Source organism: Dermacentor albipictus, chromosome 1 (assembly GCF_038994185.2).
Source record: "Dermacentor albipictus isolate Rhodes 1998 colony chromosome 1, USDA_Dalb.pri_finalv2, whole genome shotgun sequence".
Lineage (NCBI taxonomy): Eukaryota > Metazoa > Arthropoda > Arachnida > Ixodida > Ixodidae > Dermacentor > Dermacentor albipictus.
In genome coordinates this window covers 21742137-21757202 of record NC_091821.1, presented here as the reverse complement: position 1 = coordinate 21757202, position 15066 = coordinate 21742137, and the positions used below count along the sequence as shown (strand labels likewise).

The window sequence follows — 15066 nt, the reverse complement described above, 5'->3', positions numbered from 1 at the left end:
CGGACTCTTTAAGTTGTGGCGATCCCGTAGACACCCGACTCTTGGAAGTGGGTGGCCTTGTTGCGATATTATCGGCCTTTTCCGTCCAGGCTACGCCGCTGCGACGCTAACCCTTGCCGCGCTTGTGTTAGCGCGGCGAAGTGCTGCTGCGGCGCCAGCTCTTCTCGTCAGTGTCTGCCGTGATGGAATGCGAAGTGGAAGGGGAGCTTCTGACTCCCGAGGAATTTTCCAAGGATCTCGGATGGCAAACAGTTGCTGCCAGGCGCTCCGGAGCCAAACCGGCGCCCGTCGAGCGAGTTGGTGCCATTTCTACCGGCGCTAAGCCAAATGACAACGCGACCGCAAAGGGTCACCGAGACCGCAGCAGCGCTAAAGCCAAAATTATTCGGGGTGGAAGGATGCCTCCGTTGCCCAAAGAAGACGCGAAGATCATCGTCAGGCCGAAGGGAGGTCTGAACATCAGCAAGGTGGGGCCGACAGTTGTGGCCGAGGCCATATGGAACGCAGTCGGTTTCGACCAGGCGAAGCGGGACTCGGACACGATGTGCCCGAATTTCCAACAAAATATCATGGTCATCAGCACCCCCAGCAGAGAAAATGCGACCCTCTACGTCAGGGTCGAGTGCATCGCTGTTGGCGGCCAGCAGCACGAGGTGAATGCGTACGAGGCAGCGCCCAACTCTACGTGCAAAGGCGTCATCCGCGGCATCGCACCGAGTGAAGGCCCGGAGGAGCTCGATCGCAAGATTGTCAACTCGAAGAACCCGCTGGCCTTGGGAGCCAAACGAATCAAGAGCACGGGCACCGTGGTTGTGGTCTTCGACGGCTACAAGGTGCCAAACTACGTGTCGTACGGCGGAACACTTGTCAGGTGTGCATTATATAGGAAGCAAGTGGAGGTGTGCTACGCCTGTGGCCGCCTCGGGCATCGAGCGGACGTCTGCCCCTCGCCGGACGAAACTATGTGCAGGGGATGCGGCATCGCCAACCCGGACGAACAACACAAGTGCGACCCCAAATGCAGGCTGTGCGGAGGCCGACACTTCACCGCTGCCAAGGAATGCAAGCAGAGGTACCAGACGCCGTACCTCGTCAGACGCAGGCGCGGGGACCGATCCCGAGCCAATAGAAGCAAGTCTCCGGCCCTCGCCATGGGCGAGCGACAACTCCCGGCCGCCGCCGGTCGCTCCGCGGCTCGCGGGAGCTCTAGATCCAGGAGCCCCTCTCCGCCTTCCGGACGCCGTTCCAGGTCCAGGGGAAGATCCCGGTCCAGGGGCAAATCTATGTCCAGGGGCAGATCCGGAAGCCGCTCCAGGAGCCGCTCTGTCTCGAGGGCCCGGTATGAGTCCAGTGCCGGCCAGCAGAGGAAGAGAAAGTCGACGCTATCGTGGGCAGATATGGTTGCTGGCGGCGCCCACGCGAGATCCTACCGGGGCCCACGCGACCCGCTTCCAGAGCAATCCAGGGACGCCGAGGTAGCGCGCCTTATGAAAGAAAACGCGGACTTAAAAGAAATGATCAGAAAGATGGCTAGTGAAATGATAGAGATAAAGAAATTGGTAATCAGTCAGAGTGCTACATCCAACGCGTCGGCGCCGACCGCCACAGAAGCACCAGTTCCGGCCTGCGACTCGGCCGGCGCCGCCAAGCGTAGGGCAGTTTCCAGTAAGGACGATTCAGACTCGCAAACATATGAGATCAAAGGCATGCTGGCTACGCTCACTAAGAGTGTGCAACAGTTACAACAAGGCTTAGCACAGGTGCAAGTCGCCCTTGGAGACCCGCGGAGAGGCCTAGGCGCGCTGGCCGATCGCATGGACGCCCTCGAGCGTCTGGTGATCCCGAATAATAATACGTCCGTAACTCCGATGCAGGTTGTTGTTCCGAACGCGTCGGGGACTCAGATCAGGGCTACGAGCACATTGGCACGTCAGAGTGGGGGGAACTTCTTGCGTGCACCTGTGCTTACAGCGGGTACCCCGGACACTTTATCTAATCATGGATAGTTCCAAAGAGGAGTTCAAAATTTGGCAGTGGAACTGCAGGGGGTACTCCAATAAGAGGGCTCCTTTGCAGAAATATTTAAGATCGCTACCTAACAAACCGCAAGTAATAGCATTACAGGAAACCCTCGTCTCTGCCGCATCCCTGTCTGGTTATCGTGCCGTCTCCGTGCAGGGCGAAGGTCGGGGAGTGTGCACGTTAATTGACAGGAGGCTTACACACTTGTCTCACGACCTGAAGCTGGCGAGTTGCAAGGTCGAATACGTCATGTCGGAGGTTCTGCTCAACACGAGACAACGCAACCAGCGAAGAAACAGCGTGTTTATTCTCAACATCTACAGCAATCCCAGGCACTCGCAACAGCAGTTCAAAACGATACTCAAGAAGTCCGTCGACCTGGCCGGCACCCATCCCTTGGTCGTCGTCGGAGATTTCAACGCACCGTACGGCGTGTGGGGGTACGTCTACGACACGAGCAAGGGCCGGGGTCTGTGGCAGAACGCCAACGAAATGGACCTCACGCTCATCACGGACAAGGCGTTCCCCACCCGAATCGGCAACTCGGTGAGCCGGGACACCACCCCCGATCTGGCGTTCGTGAAGAACGTCGAGGGAGCCGAGTGGAGCAACACCGCAATAAATTTTGGCAGCGACCATTATGTGCTCGAGACCCGCTTCGAAGTCATCCGAAGTAAATCCAGGGAATTCACTGTCACGGACTGGGACCTTTTTCGCAAGCTCCGCGGCAACGACAGCGCACCCGTCCCCAAAGACCTGGAAGATTGGTGCGAGCGAATCAAGAGTGACGCCGAGTCATCCACTAAGAAGATCGTCAGCGACCTGGAGGTAGAAAAGATGGACAGTAGGCTGGCCCATCTGATCGAGGCCAAGCAGGCGCTGCTTCTAAGATGGAAGGGACAAAGGTTTAACCGAAGATTGAGGAAAAAGATCTCCGAGCTTAACAAGGCCATCGAAGATCACTGTCGGACCCTCGGCAAGCAGCAATGGGACGAGGTCTGTGACTCGATAGACGGGCAGATGCGTAACGGCAAGTCCTGGGGCATGCTTAAACATCTCCTCGACGAGGGCAGCACGAGATCCAGTCAGAGACACACGCTCGCCAGAGCCCTGCACGAAGCTACCACATCCTGTTCCGGGGACGAGCTGGTTGCCAAGCTCATGGAGAAATACCTTCCCATAAAGCGTGGAAACGAGGAAGACCGGTTTCCTGACTACCTCGGCCCAAGCCGTCCGGAATTGGACGAAGACTTTACCGTGGGGGAAATTAGGCAAGCCATTTTCGCGCTCAAGGGGAAGTGTGCGCCAGGTGCCGACAGAATCACCAACAAGATGCTGCGGAATCTTGACGACGGTTCGATCGCATACCTCACCGAGAAGATCAACGAGACCTGGAAAAACGGCAGCGTCCCAGAGCAATGGAAGACCGCCAACGTCGTCCTGATCCCCAAACCCGGCAAGGCTCCGAACGTGGACAACCTCCGACCGATCTCTCTCACCTCCTGCGTTGGGAAAGTGGCGGAGCATGTCGTCCTCAACAGACTAAACAGATATCTCGAAGAGAACAACATCTATACTCACAACATGATTGGCTTTCGTGCCGGCCTCTCGTCGCAGGACGCCATGAAGATGATCAAACATCAAATCATCGACGGCAGTACCAGAGACACCAGGGCCCTGCTCGGACTCGACCTCGAGAAAGCCTTTGACAACGTTCTCCACGAATACATTCTGGCCTCCGTGGCAGACCTCGAGCTGGGCCCCAGACTATATAACTACGTCCGTTCGTTCCTGACGGGGAGGAAAGCGAAGCTGCGGATCGGCGACTTTGTCTCCGACGAGTTGCTCCTGGGCCCACGGGGCACGCCGCAAGGCTCAGTCATTTCTCCTGCACTCTTCAACATCTGCATGATCGGCCTCTCGAGGAATCTGGCCCAAGTTGAAGGTGTCAAACACACCATCTACGCAGACGACATCACCATCTGGTGCACCGGCGGCAGCGAAGGGCAAGTGGAAAGCGCCATGCAAGAGGCGGTAGACGTCACGGAGCAGTACCTGCTACGCACCGGACTCAGATGCTCCCCGACCAAATCTGAGCTTCTCCTTTATAGAAAAGAAAAAGGGCGAAGACCCAAGGGCTGGAAACCGGTCTCGGAAAGTGACATTCACCTGTTCACTCGGAGCGGTGACCCGATACCCCGGGTCGACACCATCAGAGTCCTGGGTATGTTTATAGAATCACGCGGCGGCAACGGCACTGCGTTACGCAAGATAATTGCGAAAACCGACAATGCTTTTCGCCTTGTCCGAAGGGTCACGAACAGACATCGTGGCCTCAAGGAGGACAACCTGCTTCGGCTCATCAACGCCTTTGTGCTGTGTCACTTCACCTACACGGTGGCCATGCACAACTGGCTCAGAGCCGAGCGGGAAAAGCTTAATGCCCTCATTAGAAAATTCTTCAAGAGAGCCCTCGGGCTGCCCGTCCGAACGCATACAGAGGACCTGCTTCGGCTCGGCGTACACAACACCATGGAGGAGATAGCCGAGGCTCAGGAACGGGCCCAGCTAACTCGGCTGTCCACCACGACGGCCGGCAGGCGTATCCTCGAGGAGCTCGGACTCGCACCAACCAAGAACTTGGCTGTAGACACCCAAATCCCCAGAGAAATAGGGGAGAAGATTGTGGTCGCCCCTTTGCCCCGCAACGTTCATCCCGTCCACAACGCAGGTCGTCGCAAGGCAAGAGCATTGAATATGCTAAAGCAAGTAAACAGGGACAAAATCGCAGCAAGCTTCGTGGACGCAGCTGCATACCGAGACGGCAAGGCTTTTGCGGTTTCCGTCGTTGACACGCTGGGTAAAGTTATCAACTGTGCTTCCGTCCGGACGACGAACCCAGAGGTGGCCGAGCAAGTGGCCATTGCACTCGCCATGCAAGACGGTCGGAGAGACAGGGTGTATAGCGATTCGAAAGCCGCCATCAGGGCATTCCAGAAAGGCCGGGTAGCCCGGCAGGCAGTTCAAATTCTGAAAGGCGCCAAACACGGCAACACCTCCATGCACTCGATTTTTTGGTTCCCTGCACACGTGGGGGCGATTGAGGGGGTTCCTCTGAACCTCAACGAGTCTGCCCACGAGGCTGCGCGTGGCTTTACCGACCGCGCTGCCCTCGGGTCGGGCGACTCTCTCCCCGGACACCGAGACGCTCCTCTCACACACAACGAAATAACTAAATTCTTCTACTTAGAGAGAAGGGTTTTCCCCCCGCCTCACTCCAAGTTAAGCAGGCCGCAGGCGGTCACACTAAGACTTCTGCAAACGAACTCGTACCCAAATCCGGCGACCCTTAATAGCATATATCCAGAGATTTATACCAATTGTTCTTGCGTGGCCTGTGGTGAGGTAGCTACGTTGCCTCATATGCTCTGGGAGTGTGGGTCGCTGGGCCCGAAGTTCACCAAGGAAGAGTGGGACGCCCTCCTGCGAAGTCCCGTCTTTGAGGATCAAATCCTGGCCGTGCAGCGCGCCCGTGATCGGGCCGGCAGACTAGATCTGTCAGTCCCGTCGTGGGATTAGCCAGGTGCGCGTTTTATCGCGCTTTGCTGGACCAAATAAAAGTTTATTCACTCACTCACTACAAGGTAAACAGAACAAGTATTTAATTTCGACAGTTTCGATCGGTGGACCAATCTTCGTCAGGGTTTACAAAAAAAATTTTTTTGTAAACCCTGACGAAGATCGGTCCACCGATCGAAACTGTCGAAATTAAATACTTGTTCTGTTTACCTTGTAGCACCACTCAAGTTCTATATATATATATATATATATATATATATATATATATATATATATATATATATATATATACATACATACATACATACATACATACATACATACATACATACATACATACATACATACATACATACATACATACATACATACACACATACATACATACATACATACATACATACATACATACATACATACATACATACATACATACATACATACATACATACACATGGCGTAGGCACCTTCACTAATTCACGAGGAGGTAGCTTCACGCTCAGGTGGCTCATGAGTGAGTGAGTGAGGAAACTTTTATTGTTGGTCCGGCGAGGACGCGAACTCGTCGCGCACCCGGCTAGTCCCACGTCGGGACCGGTAGGTCTAGCCCACCGGCCCGGTCGCGGGCACGCCGGACAGCCAGGATTTGCTTTTCTAGAGCGGGGCTACGCAGAAGCGAGTCCCACTCCTCCTTGATGAACTTGGGGTATGTCGACCCGCACTCCCACAGCATGTGCGCTAGAGTGGAGGTCTGCCCGCAGGAGGGGCAGGCGTCGTCGCGATACACGTCCGGGTAAACCTCGTGGAGAACGGACAGACACGGATACGTACTGGTCTGCAGAAGCCTAAGAGAAACGGCTTGCGCCCTATTCAACCTGGGGTGAGGGGGTGGAAAGACCCTTCTAGACATGTAGAAGAATTTAATAACCTCGTTGTGAGTAGCGGGAGCATCTCTGTGGCCGTAGGGAGGAGGGGAGTCGGTGCTTCTTGCAGAGGAAGCGCGGTAGGTGAGGTCACGCGAAGCCTCGTGAGCAGACTCATTCAGGTTCAGGGGAGCACCCGCGACCGACCCTACGTGAGCTGGAAACCAGTGGATTGAATGATGCGTGAGAGCATATCGACTCGAGTTGCTAAGAAGACGAGCAGCTTGCTTGGCGATGCAACCCTTCTGAAAAGCCCTAACTGCCGTTTTGGAATCGCTATATATCTCGGACCCATAACCGTCTAGCAGGGAGAGGGCGATGGGGGCTTGCTCGGCGACTCCGGGGTCTGAAGTGCGAATGGAGGCGCAATTAGAAATCTTGCCGCTGGAATCGACCACAACGATGGCAAAGGTCTTCCCATCGCTGTACTCCGCGGCGTCGACGAAGCTTGCTCTAATGTCTCGTTGCTTGATCTGTTTGAGGATGGCTGCTGCTCTGGCCTTGCGTCTGCCCTCGTTATGGACGGGATGGACGTTTCGGGGCACAGGGGCCACTTCGAACCTGTCTCGAATGCACCTAGGGATCGGAGTACTGACCATCGGGAATCCCGCAGGTTGGTAACCCAGCTCTTCGAGGATGTGTTTACCTGCCGCTGTGGTGCTCAGGCGAGTGAGTTGCGCACGTTCTTGGGCTTCGGCAATCTCCTCGGCAGTGTTATGCACCCCCAGCTTGAGGAGATCCTCGGTATGGGTCCTGATGGGTAGCCCGAGAGCCCTGTTGACCACTTTGCGGATGAGAGCATTGAGCTTGTCTCGCTCCGCTCTGAGCCAGTTGTGCATGGAAACTGTGTACGTAAAGTGACATAGCACGAAGGCATTGATAAGCCTGAGGAGATTGTTTTCCTTCATTCCTCGGTGCCGGTTTGCTGTTCTGCGAACGAGGCGGAAAGCGTTGTCCGTCTTTGCAATGATCTTGCGGAGAGCCGTTCCGTTCCCGCCGTTGAATTCGACAAACATGCCCAGGACCCGAATAACGTCGACCCTGGGTATCACCCCCCCGTCACAAGTACGAAGACTGATGCTGCTTTCGGAAACTGGCTTCCAATCTTTGGGTCTGCCTCCCTTCTCTTTTCTGTAAAGCAGAAGCTCCGACTTGGCGGGGGAGCATCGAAGTCCGGTGGGGCGGAGATACTCCTCGATCACGTCGATCGCCTCCTGCATGGATTCTTCGACTCTGCCCTCACAGCCGCCGGAGCACCATAAGGTGATGTCGTCGGCGTATATGGTGTGCTTGACGCCCTCTACGCGTGCCAACCTCTCGGAAAGACCAATCATACAGATGTTGAACAGGGTGGGTGAGATGACGGCGCCCTGAGGAGTGCGCCGCCCTCCGAGGGGCACATCGTTGGAGCGGAAGTCCCCAATGCGAAGCTTGGCCTTCCTGTCCGTTAGGAAAGAGCTGACGTAGCTGTGGAATCTGTAACCGAGACCCAGGTCTGAAATGGTCTTTACGATGAAGCTGTGGAGCGCGTTGTCTAAAGCTTTCTCGAGGTCCAGACCGAGCAAAGCCTTGACGTCTCTGGAACGGCCACCCACAATCTGATGCTTTATTAGCTTCATTGCATCCTGCGTCGAGAGTCCGGCGCGGAAGCCGATCATGTTGTACGTGTAAACCTCGTTGTCTTCGAGGTACCCGTTGACCCTGTTGAGGACGACGCGCTCCATGACCTTGCCGACGCAGGAGGTTAGAGAAATCGGCCTGAGGTTCTCGATGTTCGGGGCTTTGCCGGGCTTGGGAATGAGCACCGTGCAGGCCATCTTCCATTCTGCAGGAACAACGCCGCTATTCCAGGACTCGTTGATTTTGTCGGTCAGGAAGACGATCGACGTGTCCTCGAGGTTTCTCAACATTCTGTTGGTGACTCCGTCTGGACCAGGCGCAGACTTGCGGTTGAGTGCGAAGATGGCCTGTCTGACCTCGGCAACGGAGAAGTCTTCGTCGAGCTCGGGGCGTGGAGGGCCTCGGTAGTCAGGTGGCTCATGAAACAGTATGCTGTGGAAAGAATCTTAGTCAAACAAGGGTGGTGACGGTCATGTGCAGTGCCTCGTGGAAATGCATGCAGCACTACGACAAATACTAGCTTTTCTGTTTTTGCTCACGCCGCATCAACCGATTAATTGCGATTAACTCATTAGTCAAACAATTGGGGAGTTAGAATTGACCTGCACAAGGCACTACTGGTAATAGAACCACCTCCAGTGCTTGTCGAATGGGTATGGCAGTGCTACAGTTCACCTGCAAAGGGGGGCCGGGCCCCTTTTTAAATAATAGAGTGGTGGGGATCGGACCTCTCCGGGACCCACCTCCTCCCTGATTTTAAGCACTGCTTAGGTCTAAACACTGTATGCTATTTTCTTCTGGCACTTCAAACATGAAGTTTAGGCATTCTAGTTGCTGATTAAAAATTTGTTTAAAAAATTGAAGGACGCTTAAGCTTCGCCTTTAAGAGTGGAACGAGATACCATTCTAAGATCCCTGACTGCTTCTCACACTTCCCGGCAACTGCCACTTGTGCAACTGTAATGTTTACCGGAAAGCGCTGGCGGCGAACGCTATGCTATGCACGAAAGCGAAGTTTCTGGTAGAAACGCGGCCTCTGTTTCATGACATTTGTTTGTGGGCTGTAAGTCTCAAAATTACGAATAAGTCAAGGTATGAGGTATGAGCGCACGCGAGATCGAGCAACAGGGGGGCGTACAACAGATCGAGCAGCAGGGGAGTAACAGAGGGGCGTACTACTGCGGCGGTGGGTGCGTATGGAGCGGCCAAGCGCCGTCTAGCGTTCGCGCGTGCCCTATCTGCGATGAGTACAGAGTCTAGCTGCGCCGGGGGTTGATAGCTTCGTGTGCGCTGTGTTCTCGCCGCTTAATTCACGTTGAAGCGAGAGGCAGCAAAAACGTCGATTCGCTCGCTGCTGCTCTCGCTTTTCCTAACGCCAGCGCTTTAACATCGAGTGTCCGCGGTCATAGAGTGAGATGTGTTGATGTTTGCTTGTGCGCGTGTGGCACCATGCTTGCTAACTTCGTAAGTAAGCGAATGTTTGCACGAGCTTGCACGGCCGGTAAATCTACTATCCTTACTTCGCATAGCTTTCTAATAATTTGCTATCGCGATCGATGCTTCGCCTTTTGGTCGAAACTGCAAGTTTCTTTGTCCCCCCCCCCCTTTTTCTTACCTACATATATGAAGAGACTGAGTTGTTTTGGCACGTAAAACCCCACAATTTAATTTTTAAATATGAAGAGACTGTGTCGCGAGAATTTGCTGTCGCCCTTGAAAAAGGTCGGTCCACCGACCGAAACTGTCGGGCAAACAAACCGCAGAAAACCACGAAGCTGTGCTCCTCATTCTAAATACGATAGGCCCAGTGAAAAAGCCAGTCAATATATATGTAGCAGCACGACTATCGCCTCCGAAGCAGGCGAAGAAGATGGGCTCACGTGCAGGTAGCGCGAGAATAGAACACGCTAACGCGCTTGACCTGAGCGACCGCGGTGTCGGCCACTCCCGAGATCCCGCTGCATCATGGCTGGCCGGCCTGAATAAACCGTGGCTAAAGCGGCTACCTCTTCATGCCGCCTCCCACAAACTCCCACGTTCCCACAAGCTGTCCGCTTTCCGTTCGGGGGCACCTTACTCATCACCGATACAGAGGCTCTCCCGCCGGCTCCACTAGGCGCAAATTTCACTCTCGCAGGCACGGCGAGGCCACAAGCACAACCTTCGCGATGCATTCACCGATGCCCGCAACCCTGATGTTATCGGCGTTCGGCACAGGCGACAAAGAAGAAAGGCACACATACGATATGACGATAATATACAGATGAGGAAGAAGTGCATAATAAATGGCATACTTCCGCGCGAGAGCGGCCATCCTTGCCGAAGCCTCAAGGTACGGGGAATGCCGCGCGAAGGGCTCCATGCATACGAGAAACGTGGACAACCCCGGTAGAGTGGCAACGGCGGTCAATTGAGGAAACAACAGGAGTCGCACGATAATTAACGGCAGAAGTGTTTTCCAGGACCATGTATGGCCTAATAAACTGGAACTGGAACGTCTCACACAACCCAGGAGTGTGAACTGGTGTCCAGAGCCGCACTTCATCGTCAGGCTTGCAGAAAACTATGCGATGAGATGCGTCATAATGATCGTTGCGGTCGTGTTGTCTGGCTTCGGTGTTGACGCTGGCACGCCAGCGACACTGGACGAGGCGGGAAACATATTCTTCGCAGGAAAATGGAGATGGACTGACAGGGGCAGAGAAGAAAGAAACATCGAGAGAGCAACTGGGCGAACAGCCATAAACAAGGTAGAATGGGCAGTAACCAATTGTTCGTTGAACGGTGGTGTTACACGCGAAAGTGACAAATGGCAAAATTGCGTTCCAATTTCTGTGATTTGGTTGAATATAGGCGGCTATCATGTCAAAGAGCGTACGATGAAACAGCTCAGTAAGGCTTTTGATAAGAGGACAGTAACTCGAAGTATATAGTCTTGTGAGTGGTGCCGGAGGTTCGGAGCTTTTCGCCTACCAGTTGTGAAAAGAATGCTTTTCCACGGTCGCTCAGAACGACACGAGGAGCGCCGTGATGCAGGATTATGGCTTAAAGAATGAAGGCAGCAACTTCGGAAGCATAAGCAGAACTGACAGAAAGCCGTCGACGTCAGGTGGTCGACGGCTATCCCTATCCAACGACTACCGGCGGAAGTCATAGGAAGAGGCCCATAGAGATCGATGCCAACAACCTGGAACGGTTCCGTGGGACAGGAAACTGGTAGTAGATTTCCAGCAGGAGCTGATGTAGGCCGCTTTCGACGCTGACAAATGGCGCAGGAAGCGACGTATCTGTCCACACCCGTACTTAGGCCAGGTCAGTAGAAGTGACTTCTCATGTGGTCGTACGTTTTCTGGTTGACAAGGTGCCCAGCAGTCAAATCGTCATGAAAGGCCGGAAGGACACACGCACGAAAGCAGCGAGGCAGAACACGCACCCATCGTTGACTGTCAGGATGATGGATATGGCGGTACAGCACGGAGTTTTCCAGCTTGAATTGTGTCAGCTGTCGACGAAGCCGGGCATCGGGCGGGTGCGAAGCTCCCCGAAGGCGGTCTGTAATACGCGTGCAGTACGAGTTGGCAAGTTGGTGAGACGAAAATGATTCATGGTAGTCTGCATTGAGGTGTTCTAGAGCGGCGAAGGACAAAACCGCCGTGGGAGAGACGTCAGTGAGTGCTTCGTCAGAGATGGTTGCGGAAACATTGAGTGTGACTGTAGGAAGCGGACAGCGAGAAATAGCATCTGCGTCTTGGTGCTTTTTACCAGACTTGTAGATGATCTCAAAGTCATATTCTTGCAGACGAAGAATCCAGCTACCAAGACGTCCCGAGAAGTTCTTGAGCGTGGAAAGCCAGCATAAGGCGTAATGGTCCGTAACGATGGTAAAATGGCGGCCGTGAAGATAAAGGCGAAATTTCGTGCGGACCGAACGACGGCTGGGTACTCCTGCTCGGTGATGGTATAGTTTTTCTCAGCCGGTGTGAGTACGCGGCTAGCATATGCAATGACTGTCTCTCAAGCGAAGTTGTCTCACTGGAGGAGGACATCACCAATGCCATAGCCGCTTGCGTCCGTTCGCAAGAGGTTGGGTACAGTCTTATCAAAGTGACGGACAGGTTCAGATATGAGGACGCCCTTCAGTTGGTCAAAGGCAGATTCACATTCCGGAGACCACACGAACAAAGCGCCAGAACCAAGTAAGTTGTGAAAAGGAGCAGCTATTGAGCCGAATTCACGTATAAATCGGCGAGAATAGGAAGCGATGCCAAAGAAACTGTGCAGTTCTTTGATCTTTTGAGGATGAAGAAAGCGAAACACCACCGTAATCTTGCAGGATCAGGACGAATACCATCCTTGCTCAAAATATGACCTAACAACTTGATTGTCTTGCTTGCAAAATCGCCTTTTTTGGTGTTAAGCTGAAGACCAGCGTTGGCGAGGCACGTGAAAACCTCGCACAGGTTGCAGCTGCTGGGCAAATGTCGATGAGAAAATAACTATATCATCCAGATAGGACGAGCAAGCCTTCCACTTCAGGCCACGCAGAATGATGTCAATCATGCGCCCAAAAGTTGTGCGAGCATTGTAGAGGCCGAAGGGCATGACGATAATCTCGTGAAGGTCATCTGGGGTTGCAAACGCTGTTTTTTTTGTCGCCTTCGTGCATCGGAATTTGCCAGCAACCTAAACGCAGATCGAGACTGGAGAAGTACTCGGCACCCTCCAGGGAACCGAGAGCATCATCAATGTGAGGCATGGAGTATACGTCCTTGTGCGTGATGTTGTTGAGTGCTCGGTAATCGGCACACGGAGCCAACTTTTTCGAACCAAAACGATGGGAGACTACAAAGAGCTATCAGAGGGGCAGATTATCTTACGTTGCAGTATGTCGGAAACATTTTTAGTTAATAATTTTCCGCTCGGCTAGAGACACGCGATACGACCGGCGACACACGATGGATCTGCCGTCTGTCTGAATCCGACGCGCTGTTACGGAAGTTTGTCCCAATCTTGAAGAATGGCCGTAAAATGAACCTTCACGCTTCTTCAACAAGGCACGCAACGGTTGCATTTGCGAAGGGGTCAAGTCGGAGCTGATTACCGCTGCAAGAGCGGAGGCAGAGGGAGATTATCCAGTGGGGATGATTTCATAGGCAGCAGCCTCAAGGGGAATGACAGAGAGATACTCTGAATCACCAATGCAAGCCAAAGTGGTGCCTTTAGGAAGAATTTTCTTAGGTGGTATTTTTGTTGCGGCGTGAAGCGCAGAACCGTTGTCAAATATAACTAGGCCTGATGCAATGGCTATCCCTTTTGTAAAACAACGCGCAAAAGGTAAAACTAACACATTGCCATGGTCTATGACGTCGGACGTGATGGTAAGAATTTCCAGATAGCCTGGAGGTACCTCGGTATTTCCTGCAGCAAGCAAACGAAGTGACTTGTAGTTGTGATCACCGAGTAAATAGTCGGTGTCGGTCATACGTACGACACCTTGCCGACAGCGTGTAACAGCAGAAGCAAAGAAATCTCATCCTAAAATGAGCTGTTGGGGGGGGGGGGGCGACAGCATAGCAAACTGTATGTGGTGGATGATGCCATCGATCAATACAAGCACAGTACAAAGCGCCGACGGTCAGATAGTGTTCCCTTGGACTGCAACCAGCATGGGCTTATCGTAATACGTCGTAACTTTCCTGGGATGCGTACACAAATCAGAATGAATAACGGATAAAGTCGCACCGGTGTCCACCGAAGCTTCAACTTGCACATCAACGAACACAGACATCGTATTACAAGGGCGCGCTGGAGGAATAATAGCCCTGTCGGTGAATGCAGTTCTTCCTCCGAAAAATGCATTAGTTAAGTTTTCCGAGGAACGGTCAGTGGTGAGTGAGGTAGGCCGAAGCGGTGACGAGGAGTGGTGGAAGGGCGAAGGTGAGCGGCGTCTGGTGGCGCGGTAACCGTTCGTTCACTCGGTCGTTGCGGGCAGAGATGGGGAACGGCGCAAGGGGAAGCGCAACGCCGGCTTTGATAAAGAGGCCCCACCAGAAAACGCATCGTGTTCACACATGTGGTACCCGCAACGCTTGCCTTGTTGGCGCTTGCGGCAAAAACACGATATATTACCGCGATAACTACAGTAATAGCAGATAGGACGAGACGGACGCCAAGGCGGGTAGTAGAGAGCGCCCGGTCCTCTGGGGGATGGTGCGGTCAGATGGGGCGATGAAGGTTCAAGTGGTATTGAGTGGGTATTGGTCGAAGGCGCGGCATCAACAACAGGCAACGTTGACCGGACAAAGATTGGAGGCGCAGTAGCAACCTGCGCGTATGTTGGTAGGGAGAGAGCGAGAGGAGGATCCACATGTGCTGAGTAGATGATGGACCTGAGCTCCTCCTTGATGACACCACGCAAGGCTGCACCAGAAGGCTGCGCAGGAAACACTAACGGAGATGGCAAGCCAAGTGATTGGAGTTCTTCACTTAAGATCGGCTTGATCATTATACGCAGGTCGGGGTGTGCTGTAGAACGGTGTTCGCAGAATTCCGGCTGTAAGCGTACGCACTCGAGTTCGTCGAGGCGCTGGCACGTCAAGACGACGTCGGCGACGGTTGCCGGCTTCTTTACGGCGAGCGCATTGAACGCCACAGTCCCGATACCTTTAAGAATATGACGTGCCTTGTCCGACTAAGACCTGTCGCGGTTGCTTAGTGGCTATGGTGTAGGGTTGCTAAGCACGAGGTCACGGGATCCAATCCCGGCCATGGCGGCGGCATTTCGATGGAGGAGAAATGCGGAAGCACCCTTGTACTTAGATTTAGGCGCTCGTTGAAGAACCCCAGGTGGTCCAAATTTCCGGAGTCCCCCACTACGGCATGCCTCGTAATCAGATCGTGGTTTTGGCACAAAAAGCCCAAT

At 53.7% G+C, this 15066-nt stretch overlaps 1 long non-coding RNA gene across 1 annotated transcript in view; it reads right to left on the bottom strand.

Annotated features, from left to right (window-relative positions):
• LOC139060386 (uncharacterized) overlaps window positions 1–15066 on the bottom strand; it is a 116073-nt gene that overhangs the window by 20045 nt on the left and 80962 nt on the right. The gene's annotated exons all lie outside the window — the stretch shown is intronic.